At 42.8% G+C, this 14541-nt stretch overlaps 1 protein-coding gene and 1 pseudogene across 12 annotated transcripts in view; one reads left to right on the top strand and one right to left on the bottom strand.

Moving 5' to 3' along the window:
* Positions 1–14541, top strand: part of FOXN3 (forkhead box N3) — a 407295-nt gene that overhangs the window by 325916 nt on the left and 66838 nt on the right. The window lies entirely within an intron of this gene.
* On the bottom strand, positions 1858–2695 carry LOC115802905 (large ribosomal subunit protein uL6 pseudogene; annotated as a pseudogene).

Here is a 14541-nt window from a genome sequence, read left to right as displayed (position 1 = left end):
AGGGCTCGAACCCGTGTCCCCTGCATTGGCAGGCAGACTCTCAACCACTGCGCCACCAGGGAAGCCCACATCTGACTGTTTAACACCATCTCATTCATAGATTTCTGCCTTTTCCCCCAGTGGATCATTCGCAGTCTCTTTTTTAGTATATAATTGTTCATTTTAAATTTTCATGTTTGCTCTAGCTGGGTGTATGTTAATTACTGGCAGTCTGTAATTATGTTGTCTATTTGTCATTTCCATGGCAGCAAGGGTAGTAAGCTAGAACTCTTCCAATAGCAAGAATTTTAATTTATAATTCCCTCCCCCCAAACCGTTTAGAAATTGATACGTTTCACTCACATTCTAGATGTAGTTCAGTAAATGCCATGTTATTGATGTTCATTATCAGGTTTTAAGCTAAGAAATGCCGCTGTACTCTAACTTAGAGATTCCCAAGATTTTGGTGTATTCATTCAATCCACAGCCACTTATTGAGCACCCACTGCACACTAGGTGCTTGGGATATATTCTCTGAATAGAACAGACAAAATAAAATATTCTGTAGTTCTCTGGGTAACAGGACTGCCCAGCTGACCCCTAAAGGCACTGTCTGGCTGGCGGCAATGGCTGTGTGTCCCCTAGGCTGCCAAACACTTGTCTGTTCCCAGCACTGTAATAATGAGGAATATGGTAAGAAGTTAGAAGCCACTGGCAATTAAAGTTATGATTTCACATTAAAGTCCCCCGATATGATATTGGCAGCTGAGACATACATGGAAAGCATAATAGTTTAAAGATCATCAGATTAGTTCCAGACATCCCCAGTATCTGGGTGCAAATTAAATTAGAAGTACATCAAATCGATCCAATCAAGAAACAGGTCGGGGATTAGGGGGCATGTTCTTGCTGTATGGACCAGGTAAACAGAGTGACCGTTGATAGTACCTAAAGCCACATGCCTCGAAGGAAGTTCCAGCACCCTAGATTGAAACTGACCCCTGGAAATGATTCCCAAGACTGGGCTGTTCTGGTGCTATGAGTATAGAAGGTGGGGACTTGGGAAGGGTCTAGAGTGGAGCTGAAGACTAAAAGTTCAGTGAAACTGATTTAAGAGATGGTCCTGCTGGTGGATAATGCTGAAGAGCAGGTGCCTACAGGAGAAGGGATCTGGGGGAAGTTAGGCAGTTGGAAATGCTCTATCTAAAAAAGGCATGTGGGGCTTCCCTTGGGGCTCAGTGGTTGAGAGTCCGCCTGCAGGGGACACGGGTTTGTGCCCCGGTCCGGGAAGATCCCACATGCCGCGGAGCGGCTGGGCCCGTGAACCATGGCCGCTGAGCCTGCGCGTCCGGAGCCTGTGCTCTGCAGCGGGAGAGGCCACAACAGTGAGAGGCCCGCGTACCGCAAAAAAAATAAAAATAAAAAGGCATATGACTTGAGTTCCCCATAGTCATTCAGCAACTTGTTTTTAGTACTTATAGAATGTGCTAGAGTGTGAACAAGACAGAGGTCCTGCCCACATGGAGCTTCCATTTCAGTGGGGGAAGCAAGACAGACAAATAGGACAGACAGATGGACAGATAACCAAATGTGATGTAATATAATGTACAGTTATGAGTGCTACAAAGAATTATAAATGGGAAAAAGGAATAGAGTGATCAAGGTATCCTACTCTATTAGTCGTTTTTTGCACTTCACTAGTTCTCAGTATGAGAAGAAGACATTAAGGAGAAGGGTGGTCACGTTTTGTTCCTTTGGGGTTTTTTGGTTTCGTTTGTCTTTCCCCAAATCAATACAGGGCTTTTAGTGCCTCTTTAAAATATCACAGAGAGGTCTTAGGAATCATCTGGCATCTTGTTGTTTCTGTAGCTGGATAACTTAAATCTTATTCATCACCTGCCGAACTGGTCCTTCTGCAGAGATGTAGATACCATCTAAAATTTTTCTAATATTCTTGTTTTCAACTGTTGTGGCTTGCTGAATCAAAGCAGCTGAATTTGATGCAGTTTCAATGTCATTTTCTTTGAGAATTAACTCACCTTTCTGGGCTTGAGGTACTGAACAAGCGATGTCTGGCCTCACCTGAGCCCGGAGCATCTGTCTTTTGCCCAAAAAATTTCAGATTTCAACAAGAGACCTGTTCTGAATAACAACATTGATGGGGAGATGAGCATATACAGACCTCATTTTGTAATGGAAACCCAACATAACACCCTTGATCATGTTGTGTACGTGATACAGATAGTCGAAAAGTGGCCAGTTTCTTTCTGTATCCCCGCCATTTGTCAACCTGGAGCCTCTTTCTTTTCTTTCCAAGGAAACTGAGTTCTACATTGATATGATTGAAGTCCCTCCAAAAGGCTCTTCTGGTTCCCTTCACAGTACAGTAATTGTGTGATGTCAGAATTTTCTGGAATATCTGCAGTCTGATTGCTGAGAATGGTCTTCATTCTCACAGTAGATGCAGCAAAGAACAGTTTTTATTTTTAACAAACCTTGTGAGATAATTGTAGATTCGTATGGAGCTGTAAAACAATTGTAATTCAGAGAAATTCTGTTTCTCCCAATGGTAACATCTTGTAAAACTATAGTATAATATATATAATCTCATCTGTATCTACAAAAGAATCTTGCTGGGGTTTTGATAGGAATTGCATTAAGCCTGTATATCAGTTTGAGGACAAATGACATTGTTACTATGTTGAGTCTTCTAATCCATGAACATGGTATACCTCTCTGTTTGTTTAGCTCTTCTTTGATTTCTTTTATGAGCATTTTTGTAGTTTTCAACATGTAAGTCCTATACATGTTATATTTACACCCAAGTATTTCATTTTTCTTGAACAATTGTAAATAATATTATTTTAAAATTTTTGGTATCCATTCATTTATTGCTAGCATATAGGAATATAGTTGATTTTGTATGCTTATCTTGTATTCTGAGACCTTGCTGAATGTACATTTTAATTCTAAGAGGTTTTTTGTATATTCCGTAGGAAGTTCTATGTAGACAGTCTGCAAATAAAGACAGTTTTATTTCTTCCCTTTTGATCCATATGCCTTTATTTCACTTTCTTGCCTTATTTCACTGGTTAGAACTTCCAACACTATGTTAAATAAGAGTGGTGAGAGCAGACATCCTCGCCTTGTTCTCAATCATAGGGAGGAAAGCATTCAGTCTTTCCTTATTAAGCATAATGTTAGCTGTAGGGTTTTTTAATAGATGCTCCTTGACAAGTTGGGTAAGACCCCTTCTATCCCTAGTTTGCTGGGCATTTTTTTTTATCATGGTTAGATGTATTTTTCATATGCCTTTTCTACATCAGTTGATATCATATGATTTTTCTTCTATAGCCTGTTGACATGGTAGATTACTTTGATTGATTTTTGAATACTGAACCAGTCTTCCATCCCTGGAATAAACCCCACTTAGTCACAGTATATAATTCTATTTAAATATTCCTGAATTATATTTATTAATATTTTGTTAATTTAGTCTGTACCTTGCCTTTTTTATACGGTCCTTAGTTGGTCTGCTTTCTTCTCTCTACCTTTCAGAGTCTTCTTATGTTTGTCTTATATTTAATGTCCATCATTTTTAGTTGTGTTTGGTGGGAAGAATAGGGAAAAGTATGTCTATTCCATTTCCTGGAAGCAGAAGTCGCTTCAGATGGTCAATTTTTAGGTATACTTTTAAGCAGCTGTATAATTACTACCAGAAGAAAAGAAAATCCTGAATTCAGATCTTGATGAATAAAAATGTTCGACCAAGGTACTGGTTTGACTTGCTTGATTCTAAAAGAAGCTGAACAAAGAGATTTAGGCTGAGCAAAAAGGTGTAAACATATCAGGTCTTCAGTATCACTCCTGTACTTCCCAGCAGAAGAAAGACCCGTTAGGGTCATCAAAGCATCAGGGACACTATACAGGCTCTTACCCCAGCAGATTGGCACGCACCGATAGAAGCCTTTTGATGAACTTCAATCCACTGTCGTACCGACAGCATTCACTTAAATTGCATTTCCGGGACTTCCCTGGTGGTGCAGTGATTAAGACTCCACGCTCCGAATGCAGGGGGCCTGGGTTTGATCCCCAGTCAGGGAACTAGATCCCACGTGCATGCCGCAACTAAGAGTTCGTGTGCCGCAATTAAGACCTGTTGCAACCAAATAAATAAATATTTGTAAAAAATAAAATTGCATTTTCTTCAAGCTGTTGGTAATACCAGATATTTACAAAAAGGTGCTGTAGGCACTGCCGCATGCTCTCAGTTGCCTATCAACAGTTATTTGCCAAATAATTGTGTGTTGGGGGGCCTGAAACTTAGGCCAAGGGGGACTTTTCTTCTGTTGTAGACATATGATGATGACTGGTCAAGGAGATGAGTTCTCAGAGGGTCAGTGAGAATCTCTTCTGCATCAAAAGAGCTCCCATTCTTTGCTTTCATTGGTTGGCTTATTTTTCTGCCTTTCTTATGATTTCCAAGAAATATGGCACGGTAGTAGAGGTCACAGAGATTCAGTGGGGGAATCAATAAGCCACGGAGTTCTAACAGCCCCTGGTTTCAAAGGTCCCTCTCCATGGTGAAGTTTTCAAAACAGCAGGTATTTTCCATTCTCCTCTTATCTTCCTGCTGGTTTACTTTAGCATATATTTGCACGCACCTACTGTGAGTGCGGTGATTGAGTAAGAAATGATCCCTGCTCTCAAGGAGTGGTAGGCAGAGAGGGTACAAATGACCGTAGTTCAGGGGTCACCAAGGAGCAGACAAAATGCCTTCAAAGGTCAGATGCAGGTAACCTGGCTTTCTGCTGGTGAAATTTGAGCTGGTGCTTCAAGAGTTAGGAGGATTTCAGCAGCTGGGGGTAGGGTGGCACTGCTGGCAATGGGTGGGCCAAGAGGTGAAAGCATAGGCGCGTCCAGGGAACATAGCACAGAGCACGTAGGGCTGGACTGAAGAGAGAACAGCACTTTCCTCTCCAGCGCTCACCTGCCCAACCATTGAAAATAAACATCTTTTCTCCATATGACCGTTAGAACCGTAATGTCTTTCCACTTATGTTTTTCCTTCCACTTTACCTAAAGTGGGCTTTTGTCATCCCCTCATTCATTTGTGCACTTGAGTTAAGACTTCAAAGTGTGCTTACCTACCTAGCGTTAGGGGTTGAATTGCACCCTCCACCCCAAGATATGTTGGAAGTCCTAACCCACCCTTCGGTACCTGGGAATGTGACCTTATTTGGAAATAGGGTCTTTGCAGATGGAATCTGTTTATGTCTTGTAATCAAGATGAGGTCACTAGGGTGGGCCCTGATCCACTGTGATTGGCGTCCTTATTAGAAGAGGGAAATTTAGACACAGACACACACGGGAAGAACTCCATGAGATGATGGAAGCGGAGATTGGAGCTGCAAGACAAGGGGTGCCAGGATGGGTGACCAGCACTGGAAGAGGCAAGGAAGCGTTCTCTCCTACGAGTTTCAGAGGGAACATGGCCCTGCCAGCACCTTGATTTTGGACCTCGTTGTTTTAAGCTACCCAGTTTGTGGTTCTTTGTTATGGCAGCCCTAGGAACTAACATACCTAGTTTATACCCGGCCCTCTACTCGTGGAATTCGACTTGGATTCTACAGTCTGTCAGGGAGGTTCAGCTGTGCCTGTTGAGGTGACATCGGTGGCTAATAGGTGGTCTTTGCAGGGGGAATTTGATCATCAGAGGGGCTCCTCGGTTTTCTGGTCTTTAGGCTGAGGTCTCTGGGATCTCCATGGAGCACAGTGAGCTGGTGACAGAGGGTGGAGTGAGCAGGCACAGCCGACTGTGACGTGGTTCCCATTAGAAAATTGGAGTAGATGGGAATTAAAGGGTTCTAGGGCAAAAGACTTCAGAGTTCATTTATACCAACTCTTCCTCCTGCCTCTCCCTGGAAAGAAGTATCACGTGACCCATCCAAGAGCCACTCTGCTAGTAACAGAGTAAGGACTTGAATTCAGATCTTAAATCTCACATCCAGACTTCTAAGATTTCTACAGGGACTCTAAAGTCTGTGGTTCTGACTTCGGAAAGTTTTTTGGGGGGTCACAGAATTTTAACTTACGCCTTTAGACTCTTCTTTATTTACTGGGGCTGGTGGGGGGAAGAAAGAAGAGGCACTTTAAAAAAGAAAAAGCAAAAAAGGGGAACATGTTGACCTTCAGGAAAGGGATTTGAAAGAATAAGTTTATGCATCTTTAAAATAAAAGACCCAAGGGTATTTAGTTTTACTCTGTGTCATTGAAAAATAAAATCCACCCCAGCCTCAAGTGGATGGGAAGTTCCAGCTCACAGGTTCATTCACTGACCGTCCGACCCACGTGTTGCAGAGGGTAGAATTTATAAAATCAGCAACTATTATATGACCTCAGACACCACAAGTTGCATTTTCAGCCTCATTCTGAGTTTCCTGTCCCTCTGCAGGGTGGAGTAGAGCCACTAATGTTGTTTCCATGGATTTCATCTTTCCAGGCTTGGTTTAAATCTCGAGTGCAGGATGCCAGGTAGATTCATTATGGCAGTAGCAATGCACACATGCCATCATGGTAGCTTTAAATCAATCTCTCTCCTAAAGGTTCCGAGGAATGTCACTTACAAGGCACATTGCTTGCATGAGTGTCCTTTGTGTTGGGTGCCCCGGAATGTAATTTCTATCAGGAAGACATAAAGGAGACACGGGGAGGAATCATTTTGCTTGACAGCACACTTTGAAAGGAAGGGGAGTTTGTTATTGTTATTTTTTGTTGTTACTATGATTGTTTCTTGGGTTCCTCCAACAAAAAATGCTGTGTGGCTTTCAAAAGTCTCCCCGTGCAAATGCTTCCCGTCACCAGTGATCAGCGTCCTGCCATTTTGAAATCCAGAAGTGGCTTTAGCAGCCCTTATGACATAATCATTGCCGGGAGCTGGAGACCAGCCTCTCAGAGAAATTGACACTCTCACCTTCCATCTTCGTGTATGCATTCTAAGTGCTGGTGCGCAGTCACTTTAACAAACTGTCACCCTGAAATAGGGTTGCTTCATCCAGTGCTGTGGGAAAACAAGGTTAGAAGAGCAGAGACTTTTGTTGATAGTGAGCAAGTGGGATTTGTTAAACCAATATTGAAAGGTGGTTTGCACACCTCTCGGCAGCTCATGTTACTTCTGAAAAGATGTGGTCTTTGAGCCCTGGTTGGCACAGATACAGTTAAAGTTGCATCAGGACCTTTGTTATATAATCCTTCCCGGTTATATAATTTGGGGTCCTGTTTTTTCTTGCCCTGGTTTATATCGATTGAAACAAGGATAGAAGATCACAACAGTTCATAGTTTCCTGTAATAGCGGAGGCAGTAATGTTATTGATTAAAGCACATGGGATCTATTGGTTGTCAGTAATACTATATACAGGATGAACTATGTGTATGTGAACAGTTTGTGTATGAAAAATATAAAATGAGTTTCAGACATATCATCCTACAGATGAGCAGTTTAAAAGAACTGACTTGCAGATTCTGGCTTATACAAACCTTCTGGTCTCAGCCCATGTCTCTAGCGGGTCAGAAACTAGAAGCCAGCCTAGATATGGAAACATACAATACGGTAGGGACTTTTTATGGCTGCCGTGAGTGGCCCCTATGACTTTTTCCAGACCTGGCCCAGATACAATTAGGAGACATTACAACCTAAGGGCAGGTAGGATTCTTGAGACTTCGGTTCACCTGCAACACTGAGCTCACCTATCTCTGAAGTGACTGCTATCACCTGCTTCTATCTTGGCCTCCTCCCAGTTATTTCAAATATAAATTTAGTAGCCAGTAATTTGCGGCCCCCAGCCAGTTGATTTGAGCAGACCTAGAACTCAATTACACCACTGTCCCCCTACTCCCACCTACCCAGCCTGGGAAGATTGTAGAACAAGCACATCTGTCCCATGCCCCAGCTCAGAGGCATCCCTAAGTAGGCGACATGGATCAGAAAACGGTACCACATAGGGAAGCCATGCTATTGCTTGATCTACTTCTGACTCCAGATGCGAGGGTTCTGTGTCTGTCCCTTCCAGGGCCCCAGCACCCTGACTGTCTGGCTGGGACCTTCTCAACAGCTCTTGGTCCTCAGGGAGTGGTGCCCACATCCTGCTCTAACAAGACTCTAGTCGTCGGAACCGTGAACCGTGAAGGACACACCTTCCACGCTGCCAGCAGATCAGATCCGACCCCCACCTTTGCCCCTTCCCCACCACTTGGACCTGGACCCACTCTACTCCTTTTCATCCTCAGCCACCCTCCCTCTCAGGCTTCTTAGCTCCTGCCACCTCCCTGCCACCCCCTCCCCAGGCCTGACTGCTCTTGACTCCCAGAATTCACTGTGGCCAAGAAGCCACGCTAACATCTTTCTACAAAACAGTAATATTTTCCTTCAGATACTTCCTAAGAAGCAAGTACTAACATCAAATTGGGTTGTGGGTAGTTTCAGCTTTCTTCTTCATACCCTTCTTTCTTTTTTTTTGGCTGTGCCACACAGTATGCAGGATCTTAGTTCCCAGACCAGGGATCGAACCCACACCCCCTGCAGTGAAAGCGCAGAGTCCTAACCACTGAACCACCAGGGAATTCCCAACCCTTCTTTCTTTAAATCAAATTTTCTACAATGAACATGTACTATTTTTTTAACTGGAAATAAAAAATATATATTGTAAAATAGCCGTTGGGAAGATGGCAAATAAAAACAAGTAGTCTTTTTTGTTCAGTAGAATAACAACAACAGTAAAATCACCCCAAAGTAAATCAGTGCAAAAATATGAGGCAGCCTTGCTCCTCCTCATCAAGTAATAAATGGCCTTTCACAGGTGAGATGAGGTGGGACGTTACCGTCATTACCATCAACCTCCAGTCCTGATACTTCTGCAGAGATGCTGGGCATGTCCTACTCCAGTAGACACCATGGGAATTTATTACAGGGTTGTTGGGAGGCTCAAATGAGAAAACAGATGTGAAAGTACTTTATAAATGGAAGCTATTATTTTCAACAAAAAGTAGAGAACTTTCATCTACATTGGGAGACAAAGCAGAACATTGTAAGGATGTTTATACAATTTAACATAGGGGAAGATGTGGCCATTACGATCTAAGAACTTAAGTTCATCTATTCATTTGATAAATATTTATTGGGGGCCTGGAACAGTTCTTGGTGCTTGGGATTCATCAGTGAAGAAAACAGACACAAATCCCTGCCTCGTGGAGCCTCGTGAGGGAAACAGATGAGAAACAAAAAAATCTAATAAATAAAAAAGAAGTGGTCATCAAAATAACAACAGTAAGTAACACTCCAATAGTGCTTATTTTGTGCCAGGCATGTATGTAATATATTTAATCCCAAATGCTCTATGAAGTAGTTACTATTTTCAACCCCATGGTGGGGGGAAATGACCCACAGAGAGGTGAAGTGACTTGCCCAAGGTCACGCAGCTAGTAATGCTGGCACTGGAAATCAGTTTCACAGAGGAAGTTAGTGGGTGAGAAGCCAGTGGGGAAAGAAACGGAACGGGGTAAGGGGTTATCCATTCAGCAGACATTTCTGAGTGCTCTGTGCCTGGCACTGTGTTGGATGCCTGGGATATAGAAATGCAAGGGGCATTATCCCTGCCCTGGAGAGGTTCACAGTCTCTTAGGGGAGATTAGGGGTACACAGACATATGAGCAAACCATGTGGTGTGATATGCCTTCCTCCTTGGTTGCCTAGGGCAGCAGAGGTACCATACTGGAAAAGCATTCTATTTGAGCAGACCCAAGTTGCCTAGTGATTTCATGGCATCAGCGGCCTTACCTTTGTCCAAAGACCATTGATCGTGGTGTTGTACTCTCTCTTTCACTGCAGAACTTCTAGGCATGACAGGCTGATCAAGCCAATAGCTACTTTGGTTAGACTCCAGGCCGCAAAGCCAAGGCCCTTGGCCTTCCTGAGCTGATCCCTCCCGTCTGCACCAGGAGGGCCAGTTCAGTTCCCCTTGATGTCTGTTTAGTTGGTGTCTGTGGTATAGCCGTTGTTCACTCTTTTGAATGTCACCCGTCCCTCCTTTCATCTCTCATTGACCTCAGAGAGTGTCACACGGAGGGACAACCCTTTGCATCCCCTGCCTGTTCCCAGCCCTGCCCACGGTCCTCCATCCCATCACTGGCAGAGGTGGGCCAGGGAGACCTCATGCCTACTGAGGATAAGCCATTGCAAGTTTATTTCCTGCTAGTGAGGGGTCAGTAGCGAATACAGCCTATTTATTCCCAGAGCTGAAAGTCACAAGGACTTAATAAATGCTCTGGTGCTGTAGGGTTTCTGTTGGTTTGAGGTTATATTTGTTTCTTTACTTCTTTTGTCTGACAAAGTCTTCTGAAGAGGTGAATTGTTTTTGCTTTTGCTCTGGATTCAAGAGATGAGTACTGTCCTGGGGAAGTTCCCCCTTATCTTTCCCCCCGGGCAACCACACTTAACCTCTTTTCTCATAGACATCAGTGCAGGAGGATGAGATCATTAACATTGAACATCCATCATAGGTCGGGACTGCCCTCCCCTCTTCAGGGCAGCTGAAGGATTTCCCTCTGTTAGGCCCATAGTGGTTGGTTGTTTTGATTGCTTATGAGAAGGCCTGGCACGTTATGACTGTTACTTCACCTAGTTCTCAAAACAACCCATGTTAGGGTGGAGAAAACCCAGGCTCGGAGAAATAAAGTAACTTCTTCCCAGGCACACAGCACGCAAGCAAGTAGAACAAGACTTAAACCCAGATCTTTAAATTTCCGTTTGTTTTCTTTCCAATACTCTTTCTACTCTAAGTACTCTTCTGTGGGGAAATGAACTGAGCCTATCTTCCTAAAAAGTGTCCTTTTTTTAAACACTTAAAAACACTTCCCTGTTCCCGCAAGCCACGCTTCTGAGTTTGATTGTTTGCGAGGTTTTTCGTCTGCTGGTTGGTTGGTTGGTTGGTTTTTTGGTTCCTATTATTAAGCTAGAAGAGGCAGGAATGAAGATTTTTTTCCTGGTAAAATAAAAAATTGCTTCTCTCTTCAAATCTGTGCTTTTCTATCTCTCCAACAAGTTGAAGATGATATTAAAAGAATAGCTCTGTCTTACAGATTAACAGTGAGACACAGATTATTTAAATTCACGTTTTAAACTGTAGAAATAGACTAACAGGTGATCCTTAGGTACTGTGACCTTGTTAGTTTCTCAGACATTACCACATTTTGCGGTAAATAGTATTGACCAGACAGAAAGATAGGTTCATAACTGTGCAATCAAGAACATCTTGGGGCTCATCGATGAGGTTTAGGGGGTCTAGACAAATTCCTGAAATTGTGTTCAAAACATGGGCCTTCCTCAGCTTTTCTAATTAAAGAATCCTTCTTTTTCATCAGACCCTCAAAGGACGTGGTCACCACATCAGCATCTTCAAACAGCACATACTTGTAATCTCACAGTTGCCCTGGGTCAGGAATCCAGGCCCAACTTAACTAAGTCCTCTGCCCAGGGTCTCACCAGGCAGCAAACAAGTGTCTCAGGGCTGTGGTCCTTTCTGGAGTTGAGTCCTCCTTCAAGCTCATATAGTTGCTGCCAGAATTCAGATCCTTGTGGTTGCAGGGTGGAGGTCCCCTTTTCTTGCTGGCTCTCGGGCGGGGTAGATACCCACATAGTCCCTGCCACATGGCCCCCTCCCAGACTCTCACAATCAGGCAGCTGCTTCAGGGCCAGCAAGAGAATCTCTCATTCGGGTCTGCTGCGACACAGTCCTACCTGATGTAACGTGACCCAGGAAGTGACTACCCATCACTTTGCCGTATTTTATCACTAGAAGCAAGTAACACCTTCCATCTGTACTCAAAGGGAAGGAGATTATACAAGATCATGACCCACCGGGGGTCTCCTTGGTCTTTGTCTGACATAATCACCTCCTGAAAACTCAAAAGAACCTCTGCTCTAGAATCTTTGAAAAAAGACACAGTTGACATCCTACAAACACATCGTTAGTTCACTGAGGAGTCGCATCATATCCGTGGGAAGAAACCCGACATGACTGAATGGGGAAAAATTGATCAGTCTTATTTTATCTAGATGGAGTCAGCGCCGTGAAGGGAGTATTAAATGAGAGAAAAGAGCTGATTCTAGGCTGTGTGGGAGAAGATCCACAGCAAACATGTATTACGGCCTATGTCAATATCGTGGCCACGCTTGCTCTATTTTTTGAGACAAAAAGATCATGGTTTGGACAAATGAGAGGCAGCCAGACCCCAAAATAACTTCAGACTCCTCATTCCTGGGTGCTGAGGGGGTAGCTGCATGTTGACTGAGATGATTCTTGGTTTATTTCGAGTCTAATTCAGCGTTAATAAAAAAGTTCAAAATTGAATGTGAATTGGTCTGTGGTAGAACTTAATGGGAAATTCCCAGAGTTGCTCTTCCTTCTAGCTCTGTTTTCTTAGTGTATTCGTTTCCTCGGGCTGCCGTAGCAAAAGTACCACAAACCAGGTGGCTTAAAGAGCAGCCGCTTATGCTCACACGGTTCTACGGCTGGAAGTCTGAGATCAGGGTGTCAGCAGGGCCGTGCTCCCTCTGAAGGCACTGGGGAAGGATGTGCTCCAGGCCTCCCTCCTAGCTTCTGGTACTTCCTTTACTTCGGGGGCATCACTCCCCTTTTCACATGGCATTTCCCCTGTGCTTCTGTCATGTCGGCGTCCAAATCTCCCTTTTTTATAAGGACACCAGTCATATTGCATTAAGGGCCCAACCTACTCTAGTATGACCTCATCTTAACTAATTCTATCTGTGATGACCCTGTTTCCAAATAAGATTATGTTCTGAGATGCTGGGTAGGACTTCAACACGCTAATTAATTGGGTGGGTGAGGGTGGGGGAAGTGGACACAATTCAACCCATAACACTTAATGAAGAATAATTTTAAATTTTCCTGATAGTCATGTTGTTCTGGCAAATAAATCAAAGTCTCCCTGGTGCATCGATGGTCAGGGATCATTAGATTCCCCTCTCTCCCTCCACCCTCTCATTTGGGAGTTTACTATTTTCTCACTAGAATGGCATCCTTGCCTTTTGGACTTAATTTTAGAAATAAAACAGCTCTCATTCTGCGTCTAAAATTGGTCAGTCATAACCCTATTTCTGGTAGTAGGATGCTTATCCAGAGGTCAGTTATCTGGCAACCTCACCTATAAGGTAGGTGGGGAATAGAAAACCAAGGTCACAGAGAAGACAGAACAAATGCTGAGCAAAGATGTCACAACAGTCACAAAATAAACCCTTTTAAGAGAACCCTGTGGACTTTTGCTCACATCCTAGTAACCTTTACTCTGCACATAATTCTAACAGACTTTTAAAGTTCACAGGACAGTGGAAGCAGCAATATGTGAATGACAGACTCAGGGAAAATTCCAAACTAAATTCAGTTTAAATATTACTTCCGTTATGATGCCTTCATCAATATCTTCCTCTGAATTCCAGTATTGTTTTATACCTTCATTAGTCACTTGTCACCTGTTTTCTAACAATTTGTATCCATATTCTACTTTGTTTACATATCTTAATCTCCCCTACCAGATGCTTGTAAGAGCCGGGACATACCCAGTTGTGCCTGACACAATACCTGACACACAATAGGTACACCAATAAATTCGTATTGAAGACTGAAAAACCAGAAAGGATAAATTTTTAGGTGGACAGTAATTAGGTAAGATAATAATTTAGGTGCCTAATAATTTTAGGCAGGGTGGAGTTTCAGAGCATTTTGAGCAAAAAAGATTCCTCTGATATTTCCTTTTTAAAATTAATTTTTATTAAAGTTACAAAATTTGAAACCTTACCTTTCATTAGGCTTTTAAGAGGTGGTCAGAAGATCTCAATTTATTTATTCTAGCAATTTTTAACAATCACTTTTAAGGGGACCTTTTATTAATGCTCGGTCTGATTTGCAAACTTAGTTAATTAAACTCCTTTAAACATTTTAAACTACATTTGTAAAGGAAATCGAACATATTAAATGTATAAGTACTCAATTGCCTGACTCAACAAACAAGCCGCCCAGAGCACTTAAGCAAATCTTATAAATCTAATTAAGCTTATAAGTATGTTACACCCTACGGGCTTTTAAGTTTTCTTCTGTATATGACTTCAGTGAGATTTTGATTTAAAATCAAAGTCTCAATTGGTTATTTAATTCCACAGTTTAAGTTGATGTTTCAAGGCTGGTCATTATTCTTACGGGCCAGTTCTCTTAGTTGTAGCAAATATTTAAAATACTAGATCTACACTGATTTCTTTTTTTAAAAAAATTAATTTGACAGATCTCATTTTCTTAACCATGTTTGTACTTTATTCTAAATCTTCTCTGGGTTAAAAAGTGCTCACTCACATTGTCCAAGAAGGAAAAGAAGGACACCCTCCCCTCTGCCTCCCAGAACCTTCCGCACACCAGGGATCTTTGGAAACTTCTATTCACCAGCAGTGTCTCCCCTCCCATCCATGACTGTCCAGGGGAAGAACTACCACAAATCCC

This window comes from Delphinapterus leucas, chromosome 2, assembly GCF_059928025.1.
Source record: "Delphinapterus leucas isolate spDelLeu-1000000601 "Yukka" chromosome 2, BTC_Dleu_Yukka2, whole genome shotgun sequence".
Classification (NCBI taxonomy): domain Eukaryota; kingdom Metazoa; phylum Chordata; class Mammalia; order Artiodactyla; family Monodontidae; genus Delphinapterus; species Delphinapterus leucas.
The sequence above is the reverse complement of the archived record's forward strand: the minus strand, read 5'-3'. Positions and strand labels throughout refer to the sequence as shown.